Raw genomic sequence first — 18,660 nt, 5'->3', positions numbered from 1 at the left:
GGTGTCAAGGTGCTTAAATAGGGGTTTCCATCTTCAGATAACTTTGCTTTATGATTCAGGGGCTATTCATCATCACTTAATTTAAACAAAAGCTGGTTGCTGTAACGCAGGAGATATCACTCATATGTCGTGGTTACAAATCTGCCCTGATAATTTCCACAGTCTCCATACTATAGTATGTGGATGTAGAAATTATGTCATAAATCAAGTTCCGAAAATGCTTTTTTTTTTCGGAATTTGACAGTGAAGCTGTACACCACCCTGAGATGGCGTACAGCCCCCGAATCTCTTCACTGCTGTTTACACAACAACTTATGCAGCAGAGGGATCTTTTCATCTCCCTCCAAACTGTGTCCCTGCTGCCTCCGGCTCAGTGCACACTCCACTGGCTGCTGCTGCTGCCCCCCCCTCCCTGCTGCCCAGCAAAGTGCAGCCGGGCAGGTAGTCAGGTGGTCCAAGGGTGCACTGAGTGCCCAGAGTCTGCTGCTCACCTGTGCCCACCCTACCCCCTGCCCACAGCCTTCATCCCCCACTGCACACAGCATCTCACCTGGACGAAGACCCTGCAGGACACTCCCTCCAGCCGGCACACACCAAGCGGCAGCCACAGACAGGAGCTTGGAACCCGCCGGCTATTATCATCCCTCCCCACTGTCTTCGGCTCTCTGGCACCACCTCAGTCCCTTCTTCCTTGCGTCCTTGGTACCCGCAGCCTGCATGCTGAATGAAACACTGGCAGGCTAGGAGAGAGCTGTGAGGACACTGGCAGGGGGGAGTACAGTGATGGGACTTGAACAGCACAGCACACACTCTGGCCTCATAACGGCACACTTGCTGTGTAATGAAATGTGTATTTAAAGTGTATATATATATATATATATATATATATATTTTAAATACACAATTCACTGTACTGCAAGTGTGTGGTCAGAGTAATCAGCCCATGCACAGTGTGAGGTTGTCCATATAGACACCTCAGCTGCAGGGGAAAAGTATCATTTTTACAAAACGCTGAAAAAAGCAGCTTTTCAGAAATGATACTTTTCTCAAAGACGCATGATGATAAGTGATAAGTATGTAAAGATGAATGCCTCCAAAACAATGTTTAAACTCGCAGTGAGTTTAAAACATAAATATCACAAGTGATAATTATGTAATGATGAATAGGCCCTTTGGTATGCTGAGGCATTAAGATTGGCCTTCACTGGAGATAAGGGACCTACGGCCTGATTCAGACCCACTCGCGAGCGGCTGTCCGCTCGCAAGTGGGTCGATGTTATGCACTGAGCATGCGCACGACGGAGGGAGCTCCGTCGTGCGCATGCGCCAGACGCGACGAGCGAAGGAAAGTCCTTCGCTCGTTGTGTCTGATCAAAGGGGGCGTGCTGTCGATGTTGATTGACAGCACGCCCCCTTTGGTGGGCGTGCTGGGGGCGTGCCTCCCTGACGGGGGCGTTCCCACGGGAACGCCTCCCGTCAGAAGCCGGCCCACTGACATCTCTAGTGATGTCAGTGGGAGTGATTTTGGCTCTGATAGAGCCAAAATCACTCCGGAGCTTGCGGTTGAAAACCTCAACTGCAGGCTCCGGCTCGCAGTTTCGATGGTCGCGATGGTCACGACCATCGCGGCCATCAAAATGCACGCTCGTATAGGCTGTGGGTGGTGACCCACAGCTATACGAGCGTCCAGGAGGACGCTCCATTTTCATGGAGGGCGGCCCTCATTCAGAGCGTGCGCTCTGCTCAGAGCGTACGGCTCTGAATGAGGGCCCTAGCCCAAACCCTGAAAAACAGCGCCATACCATTATTCCTCATCCACCAAATCTGCCAAACCCAGACTCGCCCATCTGACTGCCAAACAGAGAGACATGAATCTTCACTACACAGAACACGTTTCCACTGCCCCACAGTCCAGTGTCAGTGTGCTTTACACCACTCCATCCGACGCTTGGCATTGGACTTGGTGATGGGAGGTTTGCATGCAGCTACTCGGCCATGGAAACCCATTCCACTAAGCTACCGCCGCACATTTTTTGTGCTTACATTAATGCCAGTGGAAGTTTGTAACTCTTCAGCTATGGAATCAACAGAGCATTGGCAACTTTTGCGCACCATGCGCCTTAGTTAGCAGTCGTTGACCCCGCTCTGTGATTTTACGTGGTCTTCCGCTACGAGGCTGAGTTGCTGTTGTTTCTAAACGCTTCCACTTTTTAATAATATTACTTACAGTTGACCGTAGAATATCCAGCAGGGATGAAATTTCACAAACCATCTTATTGCAAAGGTGACATCCTATCACAGTACCACGCTTCCTATCACAGGACCACGCTTCCTATCACAGTACCACGCTTCCTATCACAGTACCACGCTTCCTATCACAGTACCACGCTTCCTATCACAGGACCACGCTTCCTTTCACAGGACCACGCTTCCTATCACAGTACCACGCTTCCTATCACAGTACCACGCTTCCTATCACAGGACCACGCTTCCTTTCACAGGACCACGCTTCCTATCACAGGACCACGCTTCCTATCACAGGACCACGCTTCCTATCACAGGACCATGCTTCCTATCACAGGACCACGCTTCCTATCACAGTACCACGCTTGAAATCACTGAGCTCTTCAGAATGACCCATTTTGTACCACAAATGTTTGCAAATGGAGACTAGGCTAGGTGCTTGATTTTATACACCTGTGGCAACGGGTCTGATTGAAACACCTCAATTCAATAATAATAATATATATATATATATATATATATATAATTATATATACACATGCACACAATCGCACACAATATATACATACACACGCAAAATGGGCATATTATATTTATGAAGAAATTATAAATAATTTTCAGCAGCAGCTGCTGCACCATATTGTCACTCACAGAGTCTTCTCTCAAACTCTGCTCTGATGACTTGAGCCTTGCGCCTGACTGCTGACTGCTGCTGCACCACAGTACATCCTCCCGGAGCATGGTGAAGAGAGAGACTTGTGAGATGATGATGTCATCATCTCGCAAGACCATTTGCTCTGCGGTGGTGCGGCTGGTGGAAGCACAGTGAGTGACCACACAGTCCTTGTAACCCCTTCCTACCCATATCTCCCCGGCCGCATGACTGCCACTGCCCGCAAGCCGCTAAGTTTTAAAAAAGGATAAAAGTTACAAATTTAAATTTTTAAAAAAGCCTATACGGTGCAGTGGGTTGGTTGTTGGGCCAACGGGGGCCCACAATCCACCGGGCCGCATCCCCTGCTCCTTTTATAGTTAAGCCAGTGGCTGAAACTTGTCTGCGCCTTCCCTCCACTGTACAGCCTATCCAGCTATAAGAAGTCTTACGTTAAAGATGCATAAAAAAAAAGCTGATACAAAAGTAGGGGCGTATCTATAATGGGTGCAGGGTGTGCAGTGCACACAGGCCCCCGGGCGGCCCACACTGCTCACCCTCTCCCAGTGACTATACTCACCTTTCTGCCATCACTGCAGAAATCATCAGTAAAATGGTGCTGGCGGGATTTTCTTGGAGAAAATAATATGCACAGTAGACACTGGCACAGTGGTAGAGTCTTCGAAGTGCATGTGCCAGCAGGAGGGGAGGTGCGCAGAGAGTGCTAATAGGCTCATGTTTCTGAAGAAATACCCATGTCCAAAGGTATGATGCAGTTTTCAACTTCTTGCTAATAGAATATTAGCACATGAGCCAGATAAATCAATACACATATGCATCTATAGTTATCTTGCTTACTATACAGATTAGTATCCAGTGTCAGTTACCTAGAGGCTGCAGGGTAGCAGCCCACCAAGTAAAATCCGCCACTTCAGTGAGCCAGTTGCAGTCCGTGACTGCAGTGGCTACACTGTGACCGGAGGTGGTTTCCTATTGGAAGCGCTACCTGCCAGTCACACACAGGATAGACAGTTGCAGGAGGAGGTGTCTTCTCCCCCTTGGACTGCCAGTCCAGGCTGCAATTAGCAGAGAGCGGCTTCCAGTGGAAGCCGCTGCTCTGCCTTTCGGGCAGCCCTACGTGGCTTCTAGGAGCTGCAGTCTATGCAGTCCCTAGAAGCCGGTATTATGCAAATGCGCGCTGCTGCTTCTGCGTTGTTCCCGGTGCCTGCCAGATCTAATGCACAGGTGTCAGGAACCAGCCATTCGGCCCATCAGTGGCAGACCCTCTCATGCAAGAGGGTAGAATCCGCGGCTGCTAGGGTCTGATTTGCTCCTGGTGAATTCTCCAAGCAAGGTGATTATATTACCGGGATTGTGGCTTTTTGCTTAAAGGACAGTTATCACGAAATGAAAAAGCTAATAGCAATGTTATTACAGAAAAATAATAATTCTTAAGGGGCCTATTCATCAAACGATAAATGGCCCGGTAACCATGCGGTGACTCTAGATTCCGCATGTTTAGATTACCGGGCCATTTATCATCAGGGGTCCAAATAGGACCACCTGATATTCAGCAAACTTCAGTTGGGGCTTATTCTCAGATCCCCGCTCCTTCTTATGGGAAGGAGTCCCAGGGATGCGAAGAGGGATCCGAGTGGATCCCTCCTCTGCCTCCTCACTACCTCCCTGGTGGCTTTGCACATGTGGGACCTGGGGTCACGCATGGGTAGATGCACTGACAGGGGAGAGGAAGTAACGCAGCTACATCTGTAGCTGCGCTACTAATCGCAGGGACAGCTTACGGCACCTGATGATGAATAAGCCCCACGATGTTGTCTTTGGCTACTCTTCCAAAAGAGAAAAAGTCATATTCAGAGACTGGTTACAAAAAGCTATTCTTACAGTATAACTGTCTCTATAGTCCTGACTAGGCAATGAGAGTTCTAAAGCTTTATGCTGGGAGTGAACTGGTGTATAACAAATGCTGATTAAGATCTTGTTGCTTTTTATATTAAGGGGCATATTTATCAATTATCGTGTTTTAGACCTGATAATTACATTTTTAAATTATATAAGAATTTATATACAGCCAAAACGTAACAAAAGACACATGCAGGGACAGAGGCTGTGAAAGGAGCCCGGCCCTGCGATGTGTAAGAAGTGAAGTGATCGCTAATGCAATCACTTCATTTCTCCTATGGGACTCCGCAGTGCTGCTGTGTATGCGTGGTCTGCTGACCATGCATGTGAGGCGGCCATTGCCATTGCCTGACTGGCTGCAGAGGCTGACGCCGTCTGAAGATGGAGATATCTGCTGCTATTTGGAGGGTGACCCGGTACATCTGAATACATATTTGTTGGTTTTGACAGATCTTTTGCAGGTGCTATGTGTGGCGGCATCCTTGCTTCTTATTGTAGTCACATACTATTTATGTCATATTAGACCTGGCACTAAGGTCAATTGTCATAAGTGCCCAAAATGCTGTCTGTCACTGACACACCTTACCGGTTATCAGGGGCGTAACTAGTTGCTGACCCGTTGGCACAGATGCCCAGATACCCAGTCTAAGATGGGGATCGGTGTGCCTAATATTTGTTGGCGATGTTCCAGTGATTCTGGTAATCCGTTTCATATTTGGGGGCAATTCCCTACACTCCAACCCTTTTGGAAAGACATGCTCAACCTTTCTGCAAAAATGTTGGGGGAATCTGTTCCTATGGACCCCATTGGAGATACAGCCGCCTATCTTAATCCCGATGCCGGACCGCCGGACCGAATGAAGTAAGTCCGGGAGCCCTTAGTGTTAGCCCCTAGGGGTGTTAGCCCCTAGGGGGCGGGTTAGGGTTAGGCACCCCTGGGGGGAGGCTAGGGTTAGGTACCCCCCAGGAGGGCTTGGTTTAGGGTACAGTAAGGAGGGGTTAAGGTTAGGCACCCCCGGGGGGAAGAAAGGGTTAGGCACTAGCGGGGAGGTTAGGGTTAGGCACTAGGGGGGAGGTTAGGATTAGGCACTAGGGGGGAGGCAAAGGTTAGGTACCCCCCAGGAAGGCTTGGTTTAGGGTACAGTAAGGAGGGGTTAGGCACCCCCGGGGGGAGGTTAGTGTTAGGCACTAGGGGGGAGGTTTGGGTTAGGCACTAGGGGGGAGGTTAGGGTTAGGCACTAGGGGGGAGGTTAGGGTTAGGCACCACTAAGGAAGGGTTATGGGGGGAAAGGGGTAGGGATAGAGTACTTACCTGCCCTGTCGGGATCTTCTCCCTTTGGGCTGCCGGCATCGGGATATGAACCGGCGGCTATTCAGCTGCTGGGACTTCATACCCATTCCGTGTACATGGCCCCCTGAGTCCAGTGAGGCCCTCAGCATACACCCTGCACCCATATTCTTTAATACATCTTCCTAGTTCGTAGTCCTGTGGTGGCAGCAGCTGTGCTGCACAACCCACAGTGGTGAAAGTAGGCATCCTCTAACCTCATTATCCCACTATGCTAAAAGAATATTGTTCCATCTGTATATCAAAGAAAGTGTCCTACTTAATAAAATACCCTAAAGTAACAAATATAATGCAAAATGTGTTCATTACGTTCTTTTTCAATCCTTTTGCAGCAGTTTGCTATGTTAGTAAGGAGCTACTTCCAGAAAATGGGAGTGACGCGCTGGCCGTCACCGCCCATTTCCCGCCCCCAAACCACCGCAGTGTGTCAACCATTCTGCAGCTTAGGGGCATTGGGTCCGTAGTCGTAGAAAGAGACTTGCACAGGTGCAGTACAGACCCTGTACATGCTCAGATCTCCAACAATCTGAGTTGTACGCAACCATCGGGTTTGAATCAGGACCTTAGTCCTTAGATTTAAATCTGGTTTTGCCTCTTAAAAAATTGCCACATTAAAGCTAAATTGTGGACATCTCGTGGCTGCCTGCAACTTGCAGGCTATTACATATGCCCCATGGGTGTCCTTTACTATCAGCTAGACATGTAGAGGACACAATGACCATGGCTCCTAGGTCACAATTATTGTACTGCTTCTTTAAAATCTGCCATCCATAAGGTTACAACATGCTTCTGAAAAGGATTTAGCTGTAATGCTGAATAATTAAGGCAGTATTTTCTATCAGTCCGGTACGCTGTCACAACACTCACGTTGCCAAAATGTACTTAGAAAATGTTTTAGCGTACATTTGATTTGACCATTCACACCTCCTTAATGAATAAAGGCCATTGGTGATATTTTATTGCAGTTTACTTCTACTCTTGGAAAAATGACTCTTTGATTATGACTTAAGGTGGAAACATGTTGATAAGTTATAACATTTTGTGTACAGTGCACCTCTGCAGTCTGTATATTACTTCCAGTTTTCTCTTCTACCCGTGTTTATGACAGCGCTTAACACTTTGAACTATGGGATATTTTATCTGCTGTAATGGATGATAATGTACTTCCAACAAGGAAGCCTTCCTCCCTGAATACATTACACTTGCAATGAATTCAGATACTTTAGGTGACTAGGAATATTTTATGGATTTATTGTGGTATGAGCTGAATTAGTAAGTGCGTGGATAGAGAGGAGCTTGGGTAATTTGTGTAGGCTGTTGACAGAAGCTGATTTATGCAAATTGAATGCTGGAGTCACATGACTACAAAAACAGTCATAAAACAGAAGAAAGAAAAGATTTAAGAAAAATAGTTTGGCTTGAAAACTTACAACATGTTAAAATTGTTTGCTATTGTGCATGTGAGAACGCTGCACTGTGCACACGCAGCGATTGCAGTGCGATTACTCTCGTACATAGGGATCACTCGCAAAGTGAGTGACAGGCAGTCAGCATTTGGGGGTTGTAATGGGGTGGTAGAAAATTGCAAGCGGGTCTGACCGTTTAAACGCAACTTCATGGACGTGCATAAATTAGCCAGTATGAGAGCTCTCTGCATGTCTTGACCCACATGTTGTGTGACTGCCCAATGTGCATTGACAGTACAGATGTTTACGCTGTTGCACGTCATTGGACGGATATGAGAAGGCAGCAGTGAGCGTCCCTATGCTGAGCTAAGCTATGGACAGCTATGGACGGCATTAGCATAATGGGCGGAATTGGCCTAAATTCCTCCAAATCAATGTGTGGAACTGATCAACTGATCAGTTCCACACACCAACTTGGAGGAATAACATTCTGCTGTACAATTTGCTGGTACAATCCAGAATACATAGTTCCATTAATGATAGCTAGCTATCATGGTCCCGTGGCAGCAAAACAGCCTCAAACTACAATACTGCCACCACCGTGTTTCATGGATGGGATGAGGTTCCGATGTTGGAATGCAGTGTTTGGGTTTCTCCAAATATAAAGTTTCTCAATTAAGTCAATAAGTTCTATTTTAGACTCATTAGTCCACAGATCATTCTTCCAGTAGTCCTTTGGCTCATCCAGGTGGTCTTTAGCAAACTTTGTGGACAGCAATGTTCTTCTTGTCCTCGTCATCCTCCCATGCACACTGGGCCTGATTCAGAGCCGCTCGTAAGCGGCCGCTCGTTCGCTCCGAGCGATGTTTGCACAACTGCGCATGCGTATGGGTTGTAATACGCATGCGCGAACCAGTCATTGCGGTCGGAAATTGTGTGCTCGCAAAATAGCGAATGCCTGCTAATTTGAGTGACAGAATGAGGCGTTTGTGGGTGGTAACAGGGGAAGGTGCTTGAAAACGGGGAGTGGAGATCCGAACGCAGGCGTGCCAAACGTTCAAAACGGGCGTTTTAAGGGTGTGCATAATTAACAAAGCAGCGTCATCGACCACGTCACTTGGTTGTCTTTTAGCCTGAACTGCTCGCATGATTGCGGTAGGAAAATGCTACCACAAGCACTGCAAGCAGTTCATACGCCTTTCGATGTACTCGATTAATCTAATAAATAGCGGAGATGACGTAGGATGCGAGCAGCCAGGGGGCGATTTTAAAAAAATAGCGAGCGCATATTTCGTTCGCTCGTTCAGACATAGAGGCGTCAACAGACCGCAAAGAGTGAACGCTCAATTTAAATATCTGGTCCTTTTTTCTGAACGAGTGAGCGCAAATAGCGTCCGGCTCTGAATCAGGCCCACTGTTCTTGTTTAGTATTTGCTTTGATGGTGCACTCATGAACACGGACATTGGCCAGTACGAGAGAAGCCTGCAGATCCTTTGACATCATCCTGGTGTTCTTTATGATCTCAAAATATTATACGCCTCACTCTTGCTGTGGTTGTTGTTGGACAAACACTCGTGGGAGGGTAACAATTATATTTAGATTTCTCCTTTGTACATTAACTGCCCGAAAATTGATTGGTGAAGGCCAAAGTCTTTAGAAATTGTTTTAGAATGAATTCTAGCCTGAAGACAATTGAAAACTCTTTTTCGTCAGTCCCCAGAACTCTCCTTTGATGGATACATGGCATGCATTCACAAATGTGTGTGGTGCATACCAGGCTTTGGTAGTGAAGAATCCAGTTTATGTTTGGGCCACCAAAACTCACACCTGATTGCCATCCCATTGACACTCCTGACTTATACACCAAACTGATCTGACAGAAGAAATTTAATGTTGAATCAATTTGATAAATAAATGAATAAAAAAGTATATGCAACAAATTTAACGACACTTAAAATACGTTTACACAGAAATTTTAAAAAACCTAAATAGTTCCCAATCTTTCTAGCACCAAATACAACACGATATATTAATATACCAATGAAATACATATAGATAACTCTTTTTCTCATCATTTCCCTCACTTTCTTATACACTAATAAACTAACAAAGTAATCTATAGGCATTGGAACTATGGGACTGATTCAGACCCGGTCGCAAGCTCTGAGCGCTCGCAACCGGGTCGATGGTGGCCCACAGCGCATGCGCACGACAGAGCCGGCTCCATCATGCGCATGCGCGAGACCCGGCTAGCGACGGGCAATCCGTCGCTCCGGGTCTCGCACCAAGGGGGCGAGCTGTCGATGTTGAGTGACAGCTCGCCCCCTTTGATGGGCGGGCCGGGGGGTGGCTGCCCAAACGGAAACATTCCCGAGGGAACGCTTGCCATTTGGGGGAGGCCCCACTGACATCACGAGTGATGTCAGTGGAGAGATTCCGGCTCTGTTGAGCCGAAATCTCTCTGGGGCTTGCGGGAACGAGAGCCTACCACAAGGGTCTCATGGCAAGCACGATGGTCGCGATGGTCTTGACCATCGCGACCATCATCATGGCCGCTCGCTATAGCTGTGGGTGGTCACCCACAGCTATGCGAACGGCCAGGAGGCCGCTCCAAAAATAAAAAATAAAAGGCCTGATTCAGAGCAAGCGCTCTTTCAGAGCGTCCGGCTCTGAATCAGGGCCTATATTCATATTTTTGTAGCGTTCTCTATTTTTAAGATTCCCTTCCATGCCTAAAGATCATAGGGCCTGATTAAGAGATGCACGCTAATGCCACCGCAGCTGCAAATTTATATGTCTGGATTTGCATTGAGGCACCCACCAGTCACAGATCAGTAGATTGTCTGCCTTCTGAGTATTCCTATGGTCAAGCAGAATGTCCACAGGAACTCAGACGCTGGAGCCATATTTACTGCATACGCCCCAGAAACGGCTGCAACACGCCTGCGTTTGTCACCCACAAACAGTTCCTGCCTGCCAATCACTTTGCAAATAAATCCCGACAGCAAAATTGAAACGACACATGCGCATATTACCGATAATCGCTCAACTGCGTAATCAACGATATTGCGTCCATCCAGGGGCGTATCTATAATGGGTGCAGGGTGTGCTGGGAACACAGGCCCCTGGGTCCAGGGGAGCCCCGCACTGCACACATAATATTACTTACCTCTCCGGAGTCCCAGGTCGGCGCGGGGGTCCGGTGCTGTAAAACTATTGGAAAATGGCCGCAGCAGCCATTTTCCTGTTGTTTGCACATGCGCAGTACAGGGAAAATGGCCACCACGGCCATTTTCTCGGTAACCTGTGCATACATTATAGACTCTGGGGACACTCTAGTGCCCAGAGTCTATAATTCTGGCGCTGGCCGCGCACCGCTCAGTGCGCTGCCGGCCACCAGCCGGAGAGGAGCGGGCCCGGGTCGGAGACTACACACGGGCCCCCTCCTCGCTAGAAACGCCCCTGCGTCTATCTCTAAATCGGGCCTACCCCTATGTTTAGTTATGTTAGCATTCCCAAGACATAAGACACACAAGGTATCACAGGCTGGAGATTATGCAGGGTAACAAGAATAAGCAGTCTTACCACTTACATAAAATATTCCGTAGCATGAATGAATATGCATATGTCAGTCTACTTATGTTTACATAACCCATAGTGCTTTGTAATGGATTTTTGTCCCATTCATTATTTTGCCAGTGTGCACTATCCAGCAGTAGGGCTCCATTTGTTATTAACCAGCAGGACTTGTTAAAAGCTCTTCTCTTGCTTAGCATTGATATATTCCTTATTGCACATGCCCAATAAAATAGAGATGTATTTTGTTTAAAAAAGAAAGATACAAGCAGTCATAAGCATCAAAACGGAAGGGAGGGCATGAGGGCAGCTCACCGCCACCCAAAAAAACATTTGAAAGGTGCCGGGCCGGCCGTGGACAGTCAGGGGCTTTTGTGTATCTGCAGCAGTCACTCAACCGGCTGAGGATCACACAAATGATCTGATGCTGTGTCCATGGATGTCTGGGACTTCCAAAACAGTTGAACTGATGACTATGCAGGGGCGGATTGGCAGTTGACCTCACCGGGAAGATTCCTGGTGGGCTGACACCTGTCGGGCAGCCTGTTGACTGGCTGACTTTTTTTATTCTTTATTTAAACATGTTGAGGCCACGGTAGAACTTATTTCCCTTTCACGCTAGGGACCTGGAAGTGATGTGAGCGAGGGTGGAAATGCAGTCCCATGCCCATTAAGGCCACCTAAAGAAGAAGTTGACCGCTCGCCGAGCTTCGGGCTCGGGGGCTCGCTACAAGATTATATTCCCCCTCTATACCCACATGAATGGTAGAGAATGACGTTTGACAGTATCTGATGACATCAGGGTCCTCTCCGCCAAGGGAATTTATACATTACCTTGAGGCCACTGCCGGAAATACTGGAGACAAGCCGAGGCCCCCACTAGTGATGTACTCATGAGAGGCAGCCCATAACAACTTAAAATAAAGCGGCCCGCAGAGAATATTTTAAGTTTTATACCGCAGGCGTCACCAGCGTGATCCTCCTTGGCCATTACCTAAATAAAGTCTGATGGTAGTACCCGTGCAGGCAATAGCTACAGAGCACTGCATGGCCTCCAGCTCCTCTCTTCAGGCCCCTTACATGCCACGGTGAGATCTTCTCCCACTGTCTGGTGTGCTGCAGTGGGGTTCCGACCTGACTGTCTCACTGCAGCTGAGCTGTATCATGCAGGCAGCAAGTAGCAGTGATCAGTGGGAGCAGAGCCAGACAGGCAGCTCCTGAGCTGGGAAACACATAGCCAGGTGACATTACCAGATCCCCCTGCCCTCCTGCCATGTGCCATGTATCAGGCACCTCTCCAGCCAGCAGCAGCACCCTGTAATACCAGGGTAAGGTATATTTCCCCTTCAGATTTTGTACCTGTAAGTGACATAAGTGAGGGCAGAAGTGCAGTTTTCTGCCTATACTGTCCACCAAAAGAAGATAGTTGTCCGCTCGCCACGCTTCGGGCTTGGTGGCTCGCCACAAGATTATATTCCGCCTCTATGCCCACGTGGATGGTAGGGAATTACGTTGGACAGTAACTGATTACATCAGGGTACATCTATGGAAGGGGATCTAGCTGTAACCGTAATACCAGGAGAAGCAGGAGATTACAGCTCTGGGTAAGGCACTTTGCAGGGAACTAGGGGCTGAATAGGGTTATTGTGCTGGTAGTGGTACTATAACTAATGCTGGGACTGGGGCTAGGTGCCAGGGGCTTCAGGTTCTACCCCTCTGGCTGTGACTGGACAGTGAGGTATGGAGAGGGTGAGCTGCTGGGGTCCATAGAGATGAAGTTGCAGGGACCATATGGTTCAGAGGAGCACTGGACTATAGGTGAATGGCTATCACTTGCCCCCCAAGTGCAGCCCAGTCATTGCAATATTATATTATAGGGCAGCCTAACCAGCAATAATATATCTCAGCTGCTGCAGAACATCTTATCAGGCAGCAGCGAGACTGCTTGTAGAAGTTTGAACCATGTCCCAGAAAGATGTTCTGCAGCAGCTTGTTTAGCCCCCAGCTTGGAATTACTAGAGATGCCAGGATATAAGTGTTACATTGCTGATGGTGTTATATGAATGTTAACATACGGTAGCGTATAAGTGTTATTTGATGAGAACTATTAGCCCTATTGCATGCTACATGGCTTTCATTTTCTAATACAAATCACCAGGATATATCACTTATGAATGATTATATGTATGTACTCCATTACAACATGTATATGATTTTGATTTACGCAAAATATACATGCAATGCTGTAGGGTGTATATCCCAAACTACTGACAATAAATATATAGATTTATGCTCTACATACATTATACAATTATCTGGCCAAGCCACTGGTACGGACAGATAACCATATAGTGTATATGCGTGACTGACCTCAAAATATCGGTCTACCGGCATGTCCATCAGACGCAATATTTTTTAGTTGCAAACCGGCCGCATCTGGCAGTGTATGGACTGCCATGGCCGAGCGACCAACATTTCCCTGGTTACTTCACAGGGGAGGAACAGGCAAATATCTCCTCCCCAGAGGAGGAACCCAGATATTGTGTGGCCATACACTGTGATATATTTCAAAGTGTAGGTTGATGATACTGTATCTGCTGTGTGTCAGGCTGCAAGATGAAATGTCCGACAGACTTTCGCCTGAGCAGTATGGAAAATAAATATTTTATTAAGGCATGTACAGTATATCCGTGTCATGCCTGTCATTTCTGCAGGTATGTATCAGTACTTTCCTGCCTACATGTTTAGTTGTAATTTTCTATCATGTATGTAGCAGAATCTACTACATTGCTACATTTTGCTGTAATCATTGCTGGGCTTATGCTTGTGAAGCTCCCTATTAGGACACTAGGATTATTTATGATGTGGGAAATCTACATGTTTGTGATGTCAGTGAGGCTACTTTCGCTAGTGCAGGTGAATATATTGTCTGTTCAGTGCTGCGTATATAAATAATATGGCAGATTAGTGAGAATGGCATCTTTGGTGGTGCCCCAAACTAGTGGGTATTAGTGGGGTAAGGCATAACTAGGTAGGTCTATGGCACACTTGGCACAGAGGAAAAGGAGAACAGAATAGGGTTCATGAAAGTCTCATAAATAATTGGGCAAAAGGTAGAGGAGGGAGACCTGGCATTTATATGTGAGGGATCACGAAAAGTAAACAGGCAAGATTTTACCCATGGTCAGAAGACGTGTCATTCTTAATGGGATAATACAAGTAAGTTGGCAGTAATAGCTCCTGCGTTGCGTGTTTGGAACTAATACAGATATTCCCCCCCCCGCTGCGACCAGATTGCCACCATCTGAACACTTGGCTTCCTAGCCGTCATTATTTTCAGTGCGCATTTGCACCAACGTATTTACGTTTAGGCACGACCCTGCATAGCCCGTAATTACGTGGACATGCTCCTAATAAACTACTTGTTACTCATAGTGGAAACAATTCCCCTGTATGATATACCATCATAGGTCCAGGGAGTATTTCAAATGTCAATACCCTGGAGCCACAACAAATTTGAGCACAGCATACAATCTGATCTTTACATTAATAAAACACTTGGGGTATAGCACAATACTTTATAGCCTTGTTTTGTGTGTTAGTTCTGCCTACTGTAATATGCTCCCTCTTATGATGCTATAACTCCACATACTATTTGCATGTTTAGTGTTCACTCTAGGTCCGGCGCTGGACCTAGAAAAAGGCCACTTCTGCGCGTGCCCTTAAAGGGGGCGTGTTCAAGGAAAAGGGGGCGTATCCTTTTTACACATCCCCCTTTTCGTCACTCTTGGGGGCGTGCCCGGCACTTACAGACATGCTGGGCAGCCCCATGTGCTGCGTTCACTGTGAATGGATGCCTCCCATGGGGGGAGGCAGGCGGAGCTCCAAGAGCAGTGAGTCGAAGGATCAACTGTCACACTGCACCTGCACTGACAGTTACTAAGAGAACCAGAGCTTGACTTTAGAGAAAATGGGTCTATTTATTAAGCCTTGGATGGAGATAAAGTGAACGGAAATAAGGTACCAGCCAATCAGCTCCTAACTGCCATGTTACAGGCTGTGTTTGAAAAATGACAGTTAGGAGCTGGTTGGCTGGCACTTTATCTCCATCCAAGGCTTAGTAAAAAGACCCCAAAATTAGTGAAAACATTCATTATAAAGCAGAATGAGCCAATCCTGAGCTAAGGTTACAATACACTGAAGCACTGTTCAATCAAGCTCTAATCTGCTGGAGGACAATATTCAACCGATGGTAGGCAAGAGTCTGCATCAGCTTAGGCATCCAACTCCTGACAGAAATAACACTTCCAGTCTTAGTAAAGACATGTTACGTGAAACACGCTATAATGTTGCACAGTTGCAGAGATTTGTGACAGAAAATAAGCCTAGGTGGTGTCAGATCAAAAAGTTGCATATAACAATATTAGTTCTATGGTAACAAGAAAAACAGGAGGTTCTGTCTAGATGCTCCAGCAGGAACAGGAAAAACATTCCTCCTAAATCTAATCTTGGCCAAAGTTCGTAGCCAAAAGCAGATTGCAATCGCCATCCCAGGTATTGCAGCAACATTGCTTATACAACATTGTTTATACCTCAGTGTTGAGGCAACAGTGTAAATATACTCTATATAAATGGATAGATAGGTTCTTTTCAGGGCGAATACCATGTTAGCAACCAGTGGGTTCCTTTTCAGGATCAATGGAATGGGGTTACAGGCAAGGGCAATGTAAAATATGAAGGTTGCAGAAGGACTTCAAGGCACTTGCATTAGTTACTAGGCCGTATAGAGCAAATAATAAGTAAATGCAAATATTAAATAGTTTTATTTATTCTATTACAAGTTAAGCTGGGTACAGACCTAACAGATATATCTGCAGATGATGGTTGTTCATACACACTGAGCAACCATCTGTAATCTGACCGCAGGTCCCGCTGGCCGGGGGTCACGTCGCACCCCGCGGCCTCTGCTGCAAGTGTATGGGCGGTCGGCCCGCCCGTTCACACAGCACGATAGACAGATCTATCTGCCATCGACTGTGTAGCACAACCGACGCTATGTCTGTGAACGACATCGTTCACAAACATATCGCTGGTACACACTGGCCGAAGGGCACACAATATATTGGCCCATCAATTGATTGCCCAAAATATCTGCCAGTGTGTACCCAGCATTAGATTATATGTCAGGCTTCTCCTTCCCCCAATGGAGTATGAAGCATTCTTTGAGTAAAACAAGTGTGTTGGGCAGTGTAACATTTCTTTAAAAACACTGTTGCATCTTTTTAGTATTTTTTTGTAAATGGGTTTGTTTTCACCTTTTGCAATTAATCGAACGCAGTCATTATTGTCAGCTTTGCACTTACACCAGGGTCAGGTCACATGCAACTCAGGACCCTCCAGGAGGCTGCCATTTTATTTGCACATTCACTGTGATCATATGCACACCCACTTCCCATGACTGACTCAATTCCAGCCCATTTCCCACCCCCTAATCATACACAGCCTCCAGAGACTGAACAAAAGGTGCTGATTGCGAAAATGTAACTTTAGACAGATATAAAATAGAATCTCAATTCACCTTTCAGACTGAATCAATAACGTTATTAGCCACTATCATTTATCAGTATAGCATCACTATACATTTCAGTACATAACCGAAAAGGAGGCCACACCAGGGGCAGTAAGCTGCACAGAAAGAGCTAATAGAAACATGCCTCTGAGTATGGGGGAGTGACTTAAGCACTGATGGACACCTTGAATGTGTCATGTGACCAGGAAGAGCACTGCAGTGTTTAGAGATCGGAGCTCAGCAGCAAGAGAAGACACAGTGATGCAGATAGGAGAATCAATGGATACTAAAGCTTAGTGTAGTGGGAGAGTTACAGTCGATCATAATAAAACATAGAAGGAATTTGGTTGTGCCATGAAACTTCTCTAAGATGATCAGTGAGGCAGCATACAAGTCTCTTTCTGCATGCCTGCACGGATGGGATACCAATACTGTCTGGACACTGTTCATGTTAAAAAGCAGTATTCTACTTTGAAACCAGTGTACGACAAAGTATTGGAACCCCGAACTACACACCCATATGTGCTCTCTTCATTCCAAAACCAGGAGCATTCATAAAGAGTCTGTTTCCTCCTTTGCGGATGTAACAGCCTACTTTCTTCTGGTAAGGCTTTTCACTAGGGCATAAGTGAGCTGGAGCATGGATGTTGGGCGATAAGGCCTGGCTCGCAGTCAGTGTTCCAATTCATCCCAGAGGTGTTTGATGGGGCTGGGGACAGGGTTCGCTACAGGCTTGCTTTGTGCACAGGGCATGGTCATGCTGATTTCTCAAAGTTGGAATGCACAATTCTCTAGATTAGTGGTTCATAACTTCAAGTTTTCGCAACAGGTTATATTTTGAGGATTCTGTTGATGGAAGCAGGTGGGATAATTACTGACCCAGCCAAAATGATTACCTCACTTGTGCATGATTACAGAAATCCACAAAACATGGCCTGTTGGTGGTACTTGAGAACCACTGCACAAGAATGTCATTGTATACTGTTGAACAAAAAACAGCCCAGAGCATTATTCCTCCATGTCCATACTTTACAGTTGGCAGTACGCATTATCTGCATGTGCCAAGCCAAGCTTTATCTATTAAGACTGCCAGGTGGCAATGAGCCCATCACTCTAGAATGCATTTCCACTGTTTCATTGTCAAATGTTGGTGGGCTTTACACCACACCATCTGATGTTTGCCATTGTGCATGGTGACCTGAAGTTTCTGTGAGGATGCTCAGCCATTGAAACTAAATCCATGAAGCTCCTGACAAACAGTTCTTGACACTGCTCCAGAGGGAAGCTTGGAACTCTGTAGTAGTGTTACAACCAAGGACTATTTTTACTTTGTGGTCTTGTTCTCTGAGCTTGTGTGGGCTACCACTGAGCTGTTGATGTTCTTAGATGTTTTCCCTTACAATAACAGCACTTGCAGATATCAGAGGCAGCTCTGGCAGGGCACAAATGTGACAAACTGACTTGTTTCAAAAAGGTGGCATCAAATCACAATACTACACTGCATTGCAGTGAACTCTTCAATGATACCCATTCTAGTTAGGCTTGTCTGTCTGCTTGATTTCATGCACCTGCTAGCAATGTGCGTGACTGAAATAGTCAAATACACAATTAGTAACATACTTTTGGCCAAGTAGTTTAATATTTTTTAAAAAAAAGTTTTCACTGGGGAACACCCCATTTGTTTATATAAATAGTATATTGGATGGATAGAGGTATAATTGTATCAAGCTATATGGTGAGAAGAAAGGGTGTGCAGGGCAGGAGGTTATATAGCAGAAAGAAGGAATATATAATGTGGAGAAAGAGGGTAGCTGTATGCTAACGGCAGCAGGTTAAAGCATAGAACAAGGTTCATGGTTAACATTTTAAAAAGGAGGTGGAAGTGTTTTTCTTTCTATTACATCTTTTTTTTATAGAACACTTTCAACTGTCCGTTTACCACCA

Source organism: Taudactylus pleione, unplaced genomic scaffold, assembly GCF_031769625.1.
Source record: "Taudactylus pleione unplaced genomic scaffold, aTauple2 ptg000380l, whole genome shotgun sequence".
Taxonomy (NCBI): domain Eukaryota; kingdom Metazoa; phylum Chordata; class Amphibia; order Anura; family Myobatrachidae; genus Taudactylus; species Taudactylus pleione.
Note: the sequence above shows the minus strand (reverse complement) of the source record.